Source organism: Chenopodium album, chromosome 19 (genome assembly GCF_948465745.1).
Source record: "Chenopodium album chromosome 19, dcCheAlbu1.1, whole genome shotgun sequence".
NCBI classification, from domain to species: Eukaryota; Viridiplantae; Streptophyta; class Magnoliopsida; order Caryophyllales; family Amaranthaceae; genus Chenopodium; species Chenopodium album.
In genome coordinates, this window is record NC_137852.1 from 32,417,981 (window position 1) to 32,434,185 (window position 16,205).

The 16,205-nt window shown below is 42.5% G+C and overlaps 1 non-coding gene across 1 annotated transcript; it reads right to left on the reverse strand.

Moving 5' to 3' along the window:
- Positions 1 to 11,059: 11,059 nt before the first annotated feature.
- LOC145596259 (small nucleolar RNA R71) lies at positions 11,060 to 11,165 on the reverse strand. The gene has a single exon (XR_014103117.1). It is a non-coding gene; the product is annotated as a small nucleolar RNA R71 (small nucleolar RNA).
- Positions 11,166 to 16,205: the final 5,040 nt, after the last annotated feature.

A 16,205-nucleotide genomic window follows, 5' to 3' on the forward strand; every position in this document is an offset into this window, starting at 1 on the left:
ATTTGAAGAAAGTTAGGTCGACTAACCTTGCTCTCGGGCCCAGCCGGGCGGAGCATCGCCCGACCGGGCGCGAGAGTTGGGAATGGAAAAGTTTCAAATTGGCCCGACCGGGTTAGGAATGCTCGACCGGGCGCGAGACTTGACGTGTACGGAGTTTAATTTGGCCCGACCGGGCGCGAGAAGCAGCTCGTTATTTGGAGGAAAATCGCCCAATCGGGCGTTGAGGCGCCCGACCGGGCGCGAGACGGAGATTGGAAGACGTAGAAGATCGCCCGATCGGGCGAAGTAGGCGCCCGACCGGGCATGTGAACAATATTTCCCATCTAATCTGATCGCCCGACCGGGCCCCAAACCGCCCGACCGGATGCGATCCTCTTCGCAACCGTCTTCTTCTTTTCTTCTTCCTCTTTTCTTTCCTTTTCCCCTTTCTTTCTTCTTTCTTTCTCATCTTCCTCCATTTTCTCTCTCTAAAAAACTTAATTTCCTCTAACTTCTCTCTAAGTTTTCTCCTTCATTTCTCACCCAAATCCACAAAATTTTAATTTTGACCTCTACTTTAATGGCTAAAAGAGCAAGGAACCTACTCGGAGGAAGCTCGAGCGGCTCTTCTCAACAATATGATCCAGTCTTGCAACACCCTCAATGGCCGACGATCAAGATCACGACGCCGAAACAACGGGAAAAGCTGGAGGTGCTCTATGGACGAGAGGTAATTCCCTCACGGTGGTTACACCGTCCTACTTTAGAGGCCTTAGGAATTTATGGTTTTGTTAGGAGATTTTTAAATGATATTGGTATGAGAAAATTTGTAGATATGCATTATTCGACATACCGTGAATTAACATGTGAATTCTTATCTTCTTTAGTTATTCAAAATCATAAAAGTGGTCCCGAATTAATTTTTAGGCTTAATAATAGAAATATCACACTTTCTTTTGTGGAATTTTGTAAATTGTTTGAATTGGAACCTGATTTGGATCGTGAATGGAATGTCGAGTTTAAAATGGAACCAGCAAAAAATCATCTAACGACGCTTGACATATCATCGAGCAAAGCAGACATCAGCAGCTGTCTGAGTCAGCCTCAACCTCGAGCTTTCCAGATAGCTTCAAAGAAACCTCTGTAAGGAACTCATTGTCCTTACATGAGAGTGGAACTGGTGGCAAGTCCGCTCAGCTTGATCCCCAACTGATCGGACGCGCCCCACATGCGCCCCAGGCGCAGTATGGTCAGTATGACCTACAATTCATGCAGCCGGCCCCCTTTGGAGGTCAGGCAGCATACGTCCAGCCTCTGGACTGGCAGCTCCGTCTGCTTAGACTTGGTGAACAACCTTCTGCATTCACCAGGGAGATAACCAAGGCAGTTTAACCTGCCAAGGTTAAGAATGTGTTGGTGGGTACGTATGACGATACTGCCAACCCAGAAGACCACCTCATGGCGTACACCAAACTCATGTATTTGCAGGGGTTGGATGATGCCACTTGGTGCCGTTGCTTCCCGGCCACATTGAAGGGCATTGCCCAGCAATGGTTTGGCAATCTGCAAGCCGGATCCATTGATAGCTTCAAGAAGCTAGCCTTCTTGTTCGCTTCCAACTTCTCAATGAACATACCTGCAAAGAAAACAAGTCTTGACTTGAGAACCATTAAGCAGGGTGAGAAGGAGGGCCTTACCTCATACGTCAGGCGGTTCAACCTGACCCGGGTTCAAATCCAGGGGTTGTCTGACGATGTAGCTTTCACAGACTTTATCAAGGGTCTGAAAGACGGGACATCGTTTAAGTTCGACTTGGTCATGAAAGGGGCATTCACCCTACATGCGGCATTGAGGGAGGCCGAAAGCTTTATACAAGCGACCGACCTCTGCTCGTCTGGAAATCAGTCGGACCCTAAGAAGTCCGACAAACCAAAAGACAGCCGGCCTAGCCAACCGGCCAAAAAGAAGGAAGAGAACAAGAAGAGAAAGGAAGTCTGGGCGGTGGATGACTCAAATCAACCGTCCCGGAAGAAAAAGAAAGAGTTTAAACCGTACGTCCCTAAGTATGAGTTTGACAAGGATTGCAACTCCATTTTCATGGAGATCAAGGATAAGCTATCCCTTGAGAAGATGAATCCTATGAAGAGTTCCCTCCAAAAGCGGAACAAGAATAAATTTTGCCAATTTCATGAGGAAGTTGGCCACGATACCAACGACTACTTTTGTCTTCAAAGGGCGTTGGATCGCCTGGCGGACCAGGGGATGTTAAACATCTCCAAGTCCAAGGGGAAGAATCCAAGACAGTCGTCAAAGACCGTCCAGCCTACTAGTAGCACGGACACTGATAAAGATCCGGTCTACACCATAGCAGGTGGATTCTCCTATGGAGGCCCTAATATTCGGGGCACCAAGAGCCATCTAAGGCAGATGCTCGACTGTTGATGAGGAACAGGCGTCTGCTAACAGCACCTTCCCTGATGTCTTGATTACTGAGAAGGACAGGGGCAGGGTTCGCCGCCCACATGACGATCCGGTCGTCGTTGAATGTAAAATCGCCAACCAGCTGGTTGGACGAATACTTATAGACACCGGTAGCTCCTCAGACATCATCACCTACAAGTGCTTGCAAAAGCTGAAGTACAAGCCCAGCAGCATGCACCCGGTATCCCACCCCCTGGTTAGTTTTGGGGGTGGAATGGTGTACCCAGCCGGCCAAATTGACTTACCCATCCGGCTGGGAGAAAAAGGAGAAGGACGACACCTGGTCGTCAAATTCTCGGTCTTTGAGGAATTAACCGCCTATAACATTATTTTAGGTCGGCCTACCCTCAACGAAGCCAAGGCAGTAATCATCCCTTCACTCATGCCGATCAAGTATGAAAAGGATGATGGCTCTGTTGGTTCCTTGAACGGGGATGAAAAGACGGCCCGGGAGTGCTATCTCTCGGCTGTCAAAGATACAGTGGCCCTAGATGGTCAGGGGCAAGAACCAATAGACCTTGAAGATGTTAAGGATGCCAGCCAAGCCCCACCAGCAGCCAGAAAGAAAAGAAAAATGACCCAGCTTGTGGAGGTGAAGAAGGAAAAGAAATAGCTATCACTGACCGGAGAGCGGTCAGATGAGCTCCGTCCGCAGCCGGCTGGTGAGCATATTGATCTCGCTCTGGACGACTCTTGTCCGGATCGAACAGTAAAGGTTGGGACGGCTGCTTATGCTAAGTTGGGTGTAGACTTACACCTTCTACTGAAAGAATTCAAACACATCTTTGCCTTTGAAGTGGAAGAGATGCCATGCATCAGCCCGGATCTCGTAGTCCACAAACTCGCCGTGTATCCAAAGAGAAAGCCCATCCGGCAAAAGAAAAGAAACCACGGCGAGGAGAGAAGTCAGGCGGCAGGCGCCGAAGTGAAAAAATTGTTAGACGCTGGGTTCATTCGGCCATGTAACTTCCCTGATTGGGTTGCTAATGTTGTGCTTGTTAAGAAGCCGAATGGTAGCTAGCGCATGTGTGTTGACTACACGGATCTCAACAAGGCATGTCCCAAGGATAGCTACCCTCTTCCAAAGATCGACAGCCTTGTCGACTCTACAGCCGGCCATGCCTTGATGAGTTTCATGGAGGCCTACTCAGGTTTCCATCAGATCCCCCTATGGAAGAAAGATCAAGAGAATACGGCCTTCGTCACTGATCAGGGGTTGTTCTGTTACATAGTGATGTCGTTTGGTTTGAAAAATGCGCCTGCTACTTTCCAACGAATGATCAACACGGTTTTCATAAATCAAATTGGAAGGAATGTAGAGGCGTACATTGATGATATGATAGTTAAATCAAAGCTCCATGCGGATCACCTTGCTGATCTCTAAGAAACCTTCACCATACTCAGGTGGCATAGGGTTATGTTAAATCCCAAGAAATGTGTTTTTGGTGTTGAGTCTGGGAAGTTTCTCGGATTTTTAATTGATCATAAGGGAATAGAGGCTAACCCCGAGAAGATACAGGCAGTAATCGACACGAAGTCGCCCCGCACTGTTAAAGAAGTTCAAAAGTTAACCGGTTGCCTGGCGGCCTTGGGAAGATTTCTCAGCCAGTCAAGTAACAAATACCTCTATTTCTTCCAAGCCATCAGGAAGAGGACTAGGTTTGAATGGGGGGGTGATGCTGAGGCGACCTTCCAGAAATTGAAAGAACACTTGCACTCTTTGCCAAGGCTAGTTAGCCCTCTACCCAAGGAGATGTTATTCATGTATCTGGCGGTCTCTGATCATGCCCTCAGTGCTGTTCTCCTTGCTGAAAGAGACGGCATCCAGCTCCCTGTCTATTTTGTTAGCCATGTTCTTAGGAATGCTGAGCTCCGGTACCCCATGGTTGAAAAATTTGGCCTCGCTCTTTATATGGCATCTAAGAAGTTGAAACCTTACTTCTTGGCACATCCGGTTGTTATATATACAGACCAAACTCTCAAGCGGCAAATGTCAACCTTAAAGTCATCCGGTAGAATGTTAAAATGGGCTATTGAAGTGCAAAGTCTTGAAATCACTTACGAACCGAGGAAGGCAGTGAAGGGTCAGGCGTTCGCCGACTTCATTGTTGAAATGACACGTCCGGTTCCTCCGGATAATCCCAATCAGGTTTGGAAAGTGTATGTGGACGGGAGTTCTACAAAAAATGGCTGTGGTGCAGGCGTCATCTATGAGTCTCCTCAAGAAGATAAATTTGAGTATGCACTACGATTTAAGTTCCAAGCCTCAAACAATGAGGCGGAGTATGAGGCCCTACTAGCCGGTATCCGAATGTGTAAGGCTGCTGGGGCAACAAAAATTGACGCCTACTCTGATTCGCAATTGGTTGTTAGCCAGTATGAGGGTGTCTTTGAAGCAACCCACCCGGCTATGATCAAATATCTTCAGGCGGTCAAAGAGGAGGCCGGGACACTTGAAGAATTCCACTTGAGTCAAGTTCCCATGTCAGACAACAATCAGGCGGATGCATTGTCTAAGTTAGCATCCTCCGCCTGCTGTGACATACCTCGGTCAGTCTTTTGGGAAGTTCTAGAAAAAAGAAGTATACATGAAGAGCCCATTAGAATCCTTAACCGAAGCTCCACCTGGATGGATGGCATCCGGGCGTACCTTACTGATGGAACGCTTCCTGATTCACCCCATGAGACGGCCATCCTGAAAAAGCGAGATGCAAACTTCGAGATGAGAAACGGAGAACTCTTCAAGGCTGGTGTCCTTAAGCCCCTGTTGAAGTGTGTTACCCCAGAGAAGGGGAAGGAGATTCTCGAAGACCTACATGCGGGGTTCTGTGCCTCTCATATAGGCGGCAGGTTTTTGGCTGTCAGAGCCAGACGGCATTACTTCTGGCCAACTCTTGAATCAGATGCCATGAAAATGGTTAAAAAATGTGACAAGTGTCAAAGGTTTGGCAAAATGATTCACCGTCCGGCTACTGATCTGACGGCAATCCACAGCCCGGTCCCGTTTGCTAAATGGGGCATGGACATCCTTGGTCCTTATACGCCTGCTCCAGGCGGAAAACTCTATATTTTGGTGGCTGTGGATTACTTCACCAAGTGGGTGGAGGCAGAGGTGGTCAAGAACATCAAGACAAAGGATGTCATCTCTTTCATTTGGAAGAACATCATCACCAGATTTGGGGTACCTATGTCTATGGTGTTTGATAATGGCCCTCAGTTTGAAACAACTCAACTCACAACTTGGTTGGGAGATCAGGGAATCTCCAGCTACTTTGCTTCAGTCGGCCGACCTCAAGCAAATGGCCAAGTTAAAGCCTTCAACAAGCTTATCTCAGACGGCATAAAGAAGAAAATTGAAAGAGTCGGTGGCTTATGGGCAGAGGAATAATTAATCCATGTCCTATGGGCCATCCGGACAACTGCAAAGGGGGCAACCGGTGAAACCCCATTTCTCATGGTTTATGGTGCTAAGGCTGTCTTGCCCATTGAACGCTATGAGCCCACTCTAAGAATCATGTTATATGATGAAGAGGCAAATTGGGAGGCCATGCGGCTTGCATTGGACTCCCTCCTAGAACGCAGGGGCAATGCTGCCCTGCGACATGAGATATACCGTCTGAGAATGACTAGAGCCTACAACAAGAAAGTACACAAGCGCCCTTTGAAAGTGGATGATCTTGTGTTACGAAAAATGGAGGGAATCGGTAGGGCGAATGAACTTGGAAAGTTAACTCCCAATTGGGAAGGACCCTACCGGATCTATGAAGAAGTAAGAGACGGCACCTACCGCCTGGAAACCCCAGATGGTAGGCGGCTGCCCAGAACTTGGAATGTAGACAATCTCAAAAAGTACTACTTCTAAGCATTGTAAATTTTTTGTAAATAGTAAGCTTATGAATGAAAAAAGTAGATTTCTGTTTTCAAGTTATGCTTTTATTTTATCATGTTGTTTACTTAACATACATGAGGCTCTAAGCCGGATGGTTGGACATTTTATAAATTCGCCTGCTCCAATGCGAAACATGGCGTCCGGCGACGCCCCTCTGGGTGTTATCGTCGCAGAGAGCATTCTATTGTTTGCTCTACCATCACATACATACGGCAAAGATTGAACGGTCTAATTGATCAACTCATAGCCGCCTGACCATAGTAACTTGAAAAACGAATGTCTTATGAAACCGGATGATCATTGTATCACCCAGCAATTGACTAAAGTTTTAACTTAGGTTACTCCTAGAAATTATACAGCCTCCCAAAATGGGGCAAACAGGCTAAGTATAATTGGAAAAATTGTGGTTATCAACCTACGCAGTAGGATGACTGAAATCTGTCGAAGGCACCTGAGGGTGCTTGGAAAATACAAGTCCGCAACTGCTATCGTAATAAAGGAATAGCAGGCGGAATAATCAAATTTTATATTATAACTCATGCACTTGGGATGAGTGACATTTATGGCACTCATTTGATCTCTTTTTGGATGAATTTCATTTCATTTAATTACTCTTTTCTTTAGTTTTCCTTAGTTTTATTCTTAATTTCTTCATTTTATGCTTTTCATGGTTAGTTTCTCTATTTTGTGCATTTTCTAGTTTACTTGTTATTTTTCCCTTTTATTTGCTTTTTCTCCTTTGTTTGTAGGTTGTGATTGATTGTCCAAGAATTCCCGAGCTTCCTCTCTATGATTTTTCATTGCTTTTCATGCCTTATGCTTGTGCAAAGAATTTCAAGTCAAGGGGGATCCAAGGAGCAAGCTTCAAGACCTTGGTTGTACACTTTTCATGGCTTATGTTCTTCAAGAATTCTAAGGAAAGTTGCTGCCTACCTTATCTTCCATCACCATCATCAAGGGAGTGTGCACCCCATGAGCTAGGACGAAGAGAAGAGAGGGAGTTTACCCAATTTGGTGCGGGCGCACACGGGGGGTGTGCGGCTGCACATGTGTCGAGTGCGGCCGCACATCTGGTGCGTGCGAGTGCACTCAGCTGGGTGTGTTTCCCGTGCGCGCCACTCTCTCTCCTACGTGCGACCACACCGGCGTGGGTCTATTTTTGGGCGTCAAAACCAACCTCCTCTTTGTATATATAGTTATTTCCTTCTATATTTGGCTAAGTTTTTTCATTAAGAATTCATTAAACAAATTAGAGCTTAGTTTTTTATTAGAATTTTAGAGAGAGAAACTCAAGGATTGAAGAGAGAGAAACTCATGGTTTTTGGTTAATTGTTCAAGAATTCTCCATTGTAATTGATCTTTTTATCAAAGTTTGTAAGGATCTTTCATCTTTGATTTTAATATAAGTTTGTTTTAGTTGATTTCATTTGTTTTTCATATTATTGTTGATTGATTGAAGTTTGTTGATGTTTGATTGATTGTTGATTGAAGTTTGATTGATTGTTGATTTGATCTTTGATTTCTAATATGTTGATGATGAAATTGATGATTAGTGTAGTTTTGATCTTAATTTCAATGGCTAGTGAGTAGTTTATTAGCTAGGGTAATGGTGAAGCATGTATGAGTGATGGATTAAAGTAATTTGGGGATAATTAATGGAGTTGATGAAATGTTTAAACTTGGTTGATGATTCATGTGCATGTGTGTGATTGATTGAATCTTGGCCATCTTTAATTGGTGCACTAGATTGCATTGTAAGCTTGCTATGATACGGACCATTGATTAGTAACTTGCAATTTCTCGATTGAGGTATCTTCTGACGTTTCTTAGTTAGTGTTTAGCGTAGTTGGCGCTAGTTAGACCTCTAGGAGAAATATCTTGGTATGCTCTTTTGGATACATGTTTGATCTTCCTTCATATCACTTGACTTAGTTGGTTTGACCTCCCAAATTACCATTCTCCATTGCAATTACATGTGGATCCATTTCCCTAGTGTCTTTTATATTGGTTTTATACAAGTTCATTGCATCGATTAGCTCTAACTCTAGTTCTTACCATAAACCCCGCATTTGACTTCGGAGTAGCTTGACATTAGGCAATATACATTCAATTTCCATTCCTTTGGGTTCGACCTCGACTTACCACTACACTTCCATAGGGGTTTGTTGAGTTATAAATATTGTTTGATTGTGTGGCGAGGTAGCCCAACGACCTACCGTTTCCGCACCCATCAAAATGGCGCCGTTGCCGGTGAATGATGTCTTGAGTGCATATTGTTGTTGAGTCTATTCCACTTTATTTGCAAAACACAAAAATATTTTACTCTTTAGGCTACACTTGTAGCCGTGCCACTAATATTTTCTTTGAGTTTTGTATGCATAGGTCCCGAGATCGTTCAATTGTTCCCTTTGATCCAGAGATTGAGAGAACTCTCTCAAGGAGGAGAGTAGCAAACAAGTCATTGGATTATAGTTCTTTGAGCGAAGAAGAGATTGAACAAGAGCAAGTCATGGGAGAAAATCCGAGAGTTGCCTTGAAGGAGCTAGGAGTGCCCGGTGCATATAGGTTCGAGAGTGGCGTAGCTCCATTTACAACACCGGCAAACGACTTTGAAATTCGGCCGGCAATGATCACCCTAATTGAGAGGAGACAATATAGTGGGGCTAAGAATGAGAGCCCATTGAACCATCTTAAGGAGTTTGAAAAATATTGCAGCACAATCAAGGTCAATGGAGTGTCTCAAGAGTTTATCCGCCTTAAGTTGTTCCCTTTCTCTCTCATACACTAGTAGAAAAATTGAAAAATACAACGCTCATTGGCCACCAGTTTTTGAAAACCCGTGGCAAAAATTAGTGGCGGGATGAGGCAAAGACCAATGGCCACCGGTTCAACCAAACCCGTGGCAAAAATTAGAAAGGCCACCGGTTTTGAACCGGTGGCAATAACTAAGTATATTAAAAAAAAAAAAAAAAAAAAAAAAAAAAAAAAAAAAACAACGCCTCCCCCCCCTTTATAAACCCCTAACCCTAGAATTTGACTCTCCCTCAGCCGCTCTCCTTCAATCTCCCCTCTCCACCTTCTCTCTCCTCTCTCCTTCACTCTCCCCTACCCTCTCCCTCAGCGATCTCCTCCTCTCTCCTGTCTCTTTCTCTCTCATCTCCTCTCCACCTTCTCTCTCCTCTCGTGCATGCGTCTCTCATCTCCTTCTCTCCTTCTCTCTCGTTACCCTCCACTTCTTTCCCCTCAAACATCAACAACAACATCCTCCCTTGTCACGTTTTCATAGTCAAATTTGAGCATTAAACCAAGTGTGAGGAAATTTCGAAGCTTTTTTACTTTAAAGGTACGTTTTAATGTTTTTATTTTTGTTTTTGATTTTTTTATTTAATTTTTGGATGGTTTTAGGTTGGTTTGATTGTCGGTTCGGTGGTGTTGGTGGTGGTGGTGTTACGTGTTGAGGGTTTTAGGTGGGTGGGTTGGAGTGTCGGTTCGGTGATGTTGGTGGTGGCGTTACGTGTTGAAGGTTTTAGGTGGGTGGGTTGGAGTGTGGGTTCGGTGGTTCGGTGTTTAGGTGGGTAGATCTGGGTTTGGTGGGGTTCGGTGAGGGTTTGGGTTAAGTGGGTGGTGGGTAAGGTGGTAAAGTCGTGGGTGGTGGGTGGTTGTAGGTGGTAAAGTCGTGGGGAACGGTGATACTGGCGGAGTATACGGCGGAGTATACTCCCTTGGCCGTATGCTTCTTTCTCTCTCTTTTCAACTGTAATTGCTTGAATTTTTGGAGTTTTTGTTTAATTGATTTTTGGGTATTGATTATATGTTTTTATTTGATTGTATAATTAAGCTAAAGTTTGGATTTATTTGGTATTTGATTATGATAATTTTTGAGGGGTTTTAGTGGGTTTAATCTGTGGAATTGTTGATTATGTTTAATTAATGAATAATTGTGTTGAAGATTGGGAAAATATGTTCTTAAGGTTTGACTTTGCTTGTTGATTGCTATGATTAGTGATATGGAGTATTCTGAATAAATATCCATGTTTTTTTTTTTTATATTGATGTTGTAAATTTTTTTTATATTGATGTTGTAAATTTTTTAATTATGCAGGTACTAGTTTATGACTCCACATAGAAAATCAAGAAGATATTGATGTTGTAATTTTTTTGTATATTGATGTTGTAATTTTTTTTTTTATTTTTTTTGGGTATTGTACAAATAAAAATTTAATGATAAATTTATTTCTGATTATATATCTCATTTACAAGTTTAGTTGATTTTGATGTTGAGTTACTCATATTTCAAGTTAAATAAGCAAACCAAAAATATGAACAAGCAACTCTGACTATTTTTCAAGTGAAAAAAAAAAATTCACTTCATATTGCCACCGGTTAACCAGTGGCAAAACTAATAAATACCCAAAAAAAAAGCGCCAATTAATTTATTGCCACCGGTTAACCGGTGGCAATTCTCGTTTTTGCCACCGGTTTTGAACCGGTGGCTTTTTAAATATATTATTGCCACCCCCCAACTGACCACCGGTTCAAAACCGGTGGCATAAGGGGGTTTTGAACCGGTGGCCAATTGTATTTTTCGTCTAATGATAGGAAGATCTTTGGAATGGCTAGACAAAGAGGTGAAGCCCAATTCATTGAGAACGTGGGATGATGTCACTAAAGCTTTCTTGTCCCGTTTCTACCCTCAAAAGAAGACGGCGGAGGCAAGGGCTTTAATTCAAGGGTTCAAGCAAAAGCCAAATGAAAGTCTCTATGAAGCATGGGAAAGATTCAAAGAGTATCAAAGAGATTGTCCTCACCACGAAATTCCAACATACCAAGTGATCCAAATCTTCTATGGTGGTTTGAGTCCTCAAGGCAAGTCATGCCTTGATGGAGGGGCCGGTGGTCCTATCGTGAACAAGACCGAAGAAGAATTTGTGGACATTATCGAGGATGTGGTGACCTATTATAGAGATTGGCAAGATGGGGAGAGAGATTCTTCAAGAAAGCAATCTTCATTGTATTCGGTTGACCATCTAAATGAAACCAACATTCTTTCCTCTCAAATGACGATCTTGGGAAAGGAGGTAACCGCAATCAAAGCCAAGTTGGAGAATGTTTCTTCCTCTTCTCAAGCTTCGAATCTTCCCTCCCAATTTAAGGGGAGAGGTACTCTAACTCTCAAACTCCTCCCACTTCACATAATATGCTTATGGGATGTTTGTTTTGTGATGCATGTGGATCGATCATGACTCTAGCAATTACAATAATGAATGTGTTGATGAGTTTGATAACAATGAGTGTGAGCATGTGAATTTTGTGTCAAACAACAATGTTCAAAGGTTTGATAATCAAAAAGGTCAATGGAATAGGAATTACCTAAACCAAGGCAATTTTGACAACTATAATCATGGTGGTGGTTATAGGAACCAAGGGAATCAAGGTTCTCGTGGTAACCATAATAACCAAGGTTATAGTGGCCAAAATCAAAGCCAAAATTATGGTAATCAAAACCAAGGCTATGGAAATCAAAACCAAGGTTATGGAAATCATAACCAAGGTAATGGTAACCATAATCAAGGTGGTGGCAACCATAATCAAGGTTATGGTTAAAATCAAAATAGGGGTACTTGGAACAATCAAGGAAGGGGCAATTTTCAAAACGATGCTCAAAGAGGTCCCCCACCCGAATTTGTTCCAAAGACTCAAGGTGAAAATTCCTATTCACAACCTTCTTCTCCTAGGACTAATTTGGAAGAATTGATTGATAATCAAACCAAGATCATTAACACCTACATGGCGGTTAGTGATAAGAAATTCAATGAAATGATGACTCACAATAAGATGCTTGAGACTCAAATAACCCAACTAGCAAATACTCTCAAGGATTATGCTAGTCCTTCTTCTTTACCTTCCCAAGGTGTTGAACCAAAGAAACCCGTGTATTCTATTACCACTAGTTGTGGAAGTGACCTTAGTGAGGGAGTTTCTTGTTCAATAGAGAGAGAAGATGAGAGAAGTGCTTTGGAGAATGAAGTTGAGAGGGTTGAGTCCAAGGAAGTTTATTGTGAGGATGAGGAAAAAGAAGAAAGTGTTGTTGAAAAGATGTGTGAGGAAGAGAGATTTCCCGATCTACGTACCTTACCCCCAAAAATTCTTAAGGTTCAAAATGGATGAGCAATTTGGGAACTTCCTTGAAGTTCTTAAAGAAGTTCATCTTTCCACACCCTCTACCGAGCCAATTCCCGAAATGCCTAAGTACTCCAAGTTTCTTAGGGAGATACTAGAGGAGAAGGAAGATTGTAATGAGGGCAATTCGGTGGAAGGAGGGAAATGTTTTAGTGCTCTTGTCCATGGTGAGCTTCCGGAGAAAATGGAGGATCCGAGAAACTTTTTAATTCCTTGCAAGATCAAGAAAATGATGTTTGAGAATGCTCTATGTGATCTAGGGGCTAGTGTGAGTATCATGCCCTATTCGGTTTTCAAAAGACTTAATCTAGGTGAGCTTCAACCATCCAATATAACCCTTCAATTGGCCGATCAATCTATCAAGTTTCCTAAGGGGAGAGTTGATGATGTTCCTCTTAAGATTAGAGAGTTTGTTTTTCCCGTAGATTTTGTGGTTTTGGAGATTGAGGAAGATGAACATATTCCAATCATCTTAGGGAGACCTTTCTTAGCTACCTCGGGAGCTTTGATAGATGTGAAAGGAGGCCGCATTACTTTGAGATGTGGTAAGCAAGAGGAGAGTTTTAAGTTGAAACCAATGCATGAGTCTCTATCTTTTGTGCAAGATATAGCATGTGCTAGTCTTTCTCGTTCTATTGATAATGTATGCATGGTTGATTCTTCTACTAACAATGCTCTTGAGAATTTTGATGATGTTTTTGCAAGTTTTGATAGCATGAAGGTTAGTGAAGAAGAAATTGTGATTCCCAAGCTAAAGGATGAGGAAGAAGTTGAGATTCTAAGTTCGTTTGAGCTTATTTCTCAAGAAGAAGAGAAAGTTTCTATGGTTGTGGATGTTGAAGTTCCATCTACATTGAACAAAAAGCCGAAGAAGAAGGCTCGTGATTCAAAGAAGTTGAGAAAAAGAAAGAAGTTGAGAAAAGAGAAAAGTGAATTTGAGAAGAATTTTATGGAGGTTTCATCAAGCAACAATGAGAAGTTGCTTAAGATTGAAGAAGATTTTGCTCTTTCCACTACCTTGAAGAAGGTGGTGTTCTTTGACCCTCCATGATTTAAAGGAAGGGTCGAGCTTAGGACCTTAAGCAAGCGCTTCCCAGAGGCAACCCGGAGATTCTAACTTTTCCTTTTTGATTTTTAAGTTTTCTTGTTTTTGTTTCTTTTATTACTTTTTCTTTTCTTTCACTTTTCTACTTGTTTGGATTTTTAGGATGAACTTTGCGAGATTGGATTTCTTCAACAATGCATGGTGAATGGAAGGTGTTCGTGGCACATATCATATTTTGTTCGATTCCAATCGAAATTTGAGGTAAAAGGGGTAAGAATTTTAGAGAGGTAAGATAGGAAATTCATGTTTTAAAGGTTGGAGGAAGTTGATACTTATTGAGTTTTTGTGGTGAGCACATGAATCTTTAACTTTGAGCTCTCTAAAAATGTTTTTAGCTACTGCCTATGGTGTTCCTCATCACCATCATGATTCATGTGCGCACCCAATTGAGCGGTAAGTATCAAAAACAAATAAAAAAAGAAAAAAAGAAAGAATGAGGGAGCACAGCAAGGTGCGCCCGCACACGCACACTGTGCGGGCGCACAAGCAACAGGTGCGGCCGCACGCCCCCTATTGCCGTGCCTTTTATTTCTTCTTCCATCTTCTTCCCTTCATTTCCTCATTTCACCTTATCTTCCTCACGACAATCCTCCCTCAAACCTTCACTTGTGCGCATTCCTCACTCACCATTCACCATAAAAAATCCTTCAATTCTTCACTAAAATCACTCCATTTTCATCTAAATTCACTCACAAACCTTCCTACACATAAAATTCCTCACATTTTGACCCAAATTTCACTCATTCTCTCTCCTACGTTGGTGAACGAAAATTTGGGGCTTTTGTTTGGGATTGAAATTGGTGGCTCAAACTTGGTTAATCTTGCATCTTGTATAGTATAATCACTTATCCTTGCTTTAATTTTGTCAATTATATCATAATTTTTCTAAGATTGAAATTTTGTATGAGCATGAATAGTGTAGTATGGGTTTTGTGATTTTTGATGATTGATCTTGATATTGGATGTGATTTTGTGATGTTTGTTGATTGATTTTGCATAACATTGTGTTGTTTGTTGGTTTTGTAGCAATTTTCATCATCCTTGGTTGATAATTTGTGAGTTTGAATTTTGAAAATTGGGTAGTAAGTGTTGATTGTTGGTATAGGTTATTGGTTGTTCTTGGATTGTTTGAAAGAAGTTATTCTTGGATATTGGTGTTTTTGATTGGATTGGAATTGATTTTGGTGGAAGAAAGTGTGAAGTTGTGAATTGGAGAATTTGGTAGTAAGTTGTGATTTTGGTGTGGTGTTCTTTGGTTCTTTGGTATTGCTCTTTTATTGTTGTTGGTGATTTTCCCTAAACCTCAACCATGTCTAAAATCCTCAAGAAACTCACCAAAAAGAGAAAGACCGATGTTACCATTGAGGAACCTCGCCCAAGTACTTCTTCAAGGCCTAGCACTTCCTCTAGGCCAAAAACATCAAACCCCTCCTTCTCTCAAACACGACCACCCACCTCTCTTTCCAAAAAGAAAAACTTCACAAACGAACAAAAAACCTTATACCAACAATTGAAGGAAGAAAGAACCCTTAAACAAACCCGCCACTATTTCCAGCGTGATATGGTTAAATTGGGAATAGATGATGATGTGCGGTCCTTGCTCTTGAATCTGCGAATGGGGTCTTTCATCACCAATGCCTTCCGCACCTACAAGGAGCCAACGTTGTAGTTTTTGGCTACCTTGGAGCTTGTGCCCTTGGGAGGGAAATATAGGGTGCGTTTCCAAATATTCAACCACTACTTTGATCATTCTTTGGAAAAGTTCAACGCGGCTTTGGACTTTGACCCCCATGGGGATATCTTGAACGTTGAACATTACATCTTCCCGGAGTACGACCATAACTCTTGGTGGGAAGATTTTCGGGTGGGAATGAATTCATCACCAACAAAGCCAAGATCTCTTCGGTGTACCAACCTTGCCTTAGGGTTGTACACCGCCTTTTGGGATATGTGGTGTTCCCCAAGCAAGAGTAGGGGAAGATGAGCAAGCTTGAGCTCAAGGTGCTATGGTTGTCTACTCGCCAGGAGTATGTGGGCCGATTGAACTTGGGGTACATTTTCTCCCAGTATTGTGTTGTTCTTCGAGGCCGGAGCACGGGAGAGATTCCATGCGGGGGCATGGTGACTAGGCTTTTGACTCGCCTTCGCCTTGAAGAATATCTTCCCTTTTGCAAGGAGATTGGAGACAACACCACCCTATACCTTGACTTGAGGCAATTGGGTCAAATTCAATTCATCTCCAAGAACTACAGGGATGGGAGATATGAGTGGTTAAGGAACAATGAGCATTGGTGCTTTTTGCCTAACCCCGGATTGACTGCATTGGGCCGGATCAACACCGACAATGTTTGGCATGTCCCTATGACAAGGGAATAATCGCGTCGTCAAACGACTACACCTAGATCAAATACAATTTATACAACCTAAACAAACCTAATACGAGTATAAGGCAAGCATAGAGGTCGAACCACAGAGAACGGTTAAACACCACCAAATGCTATCGACAATTAAGCTAGTCCGGAATAGGAGATAAATAAACTAAAGTCTAAAAATGCTAAAACAAGAAATAAA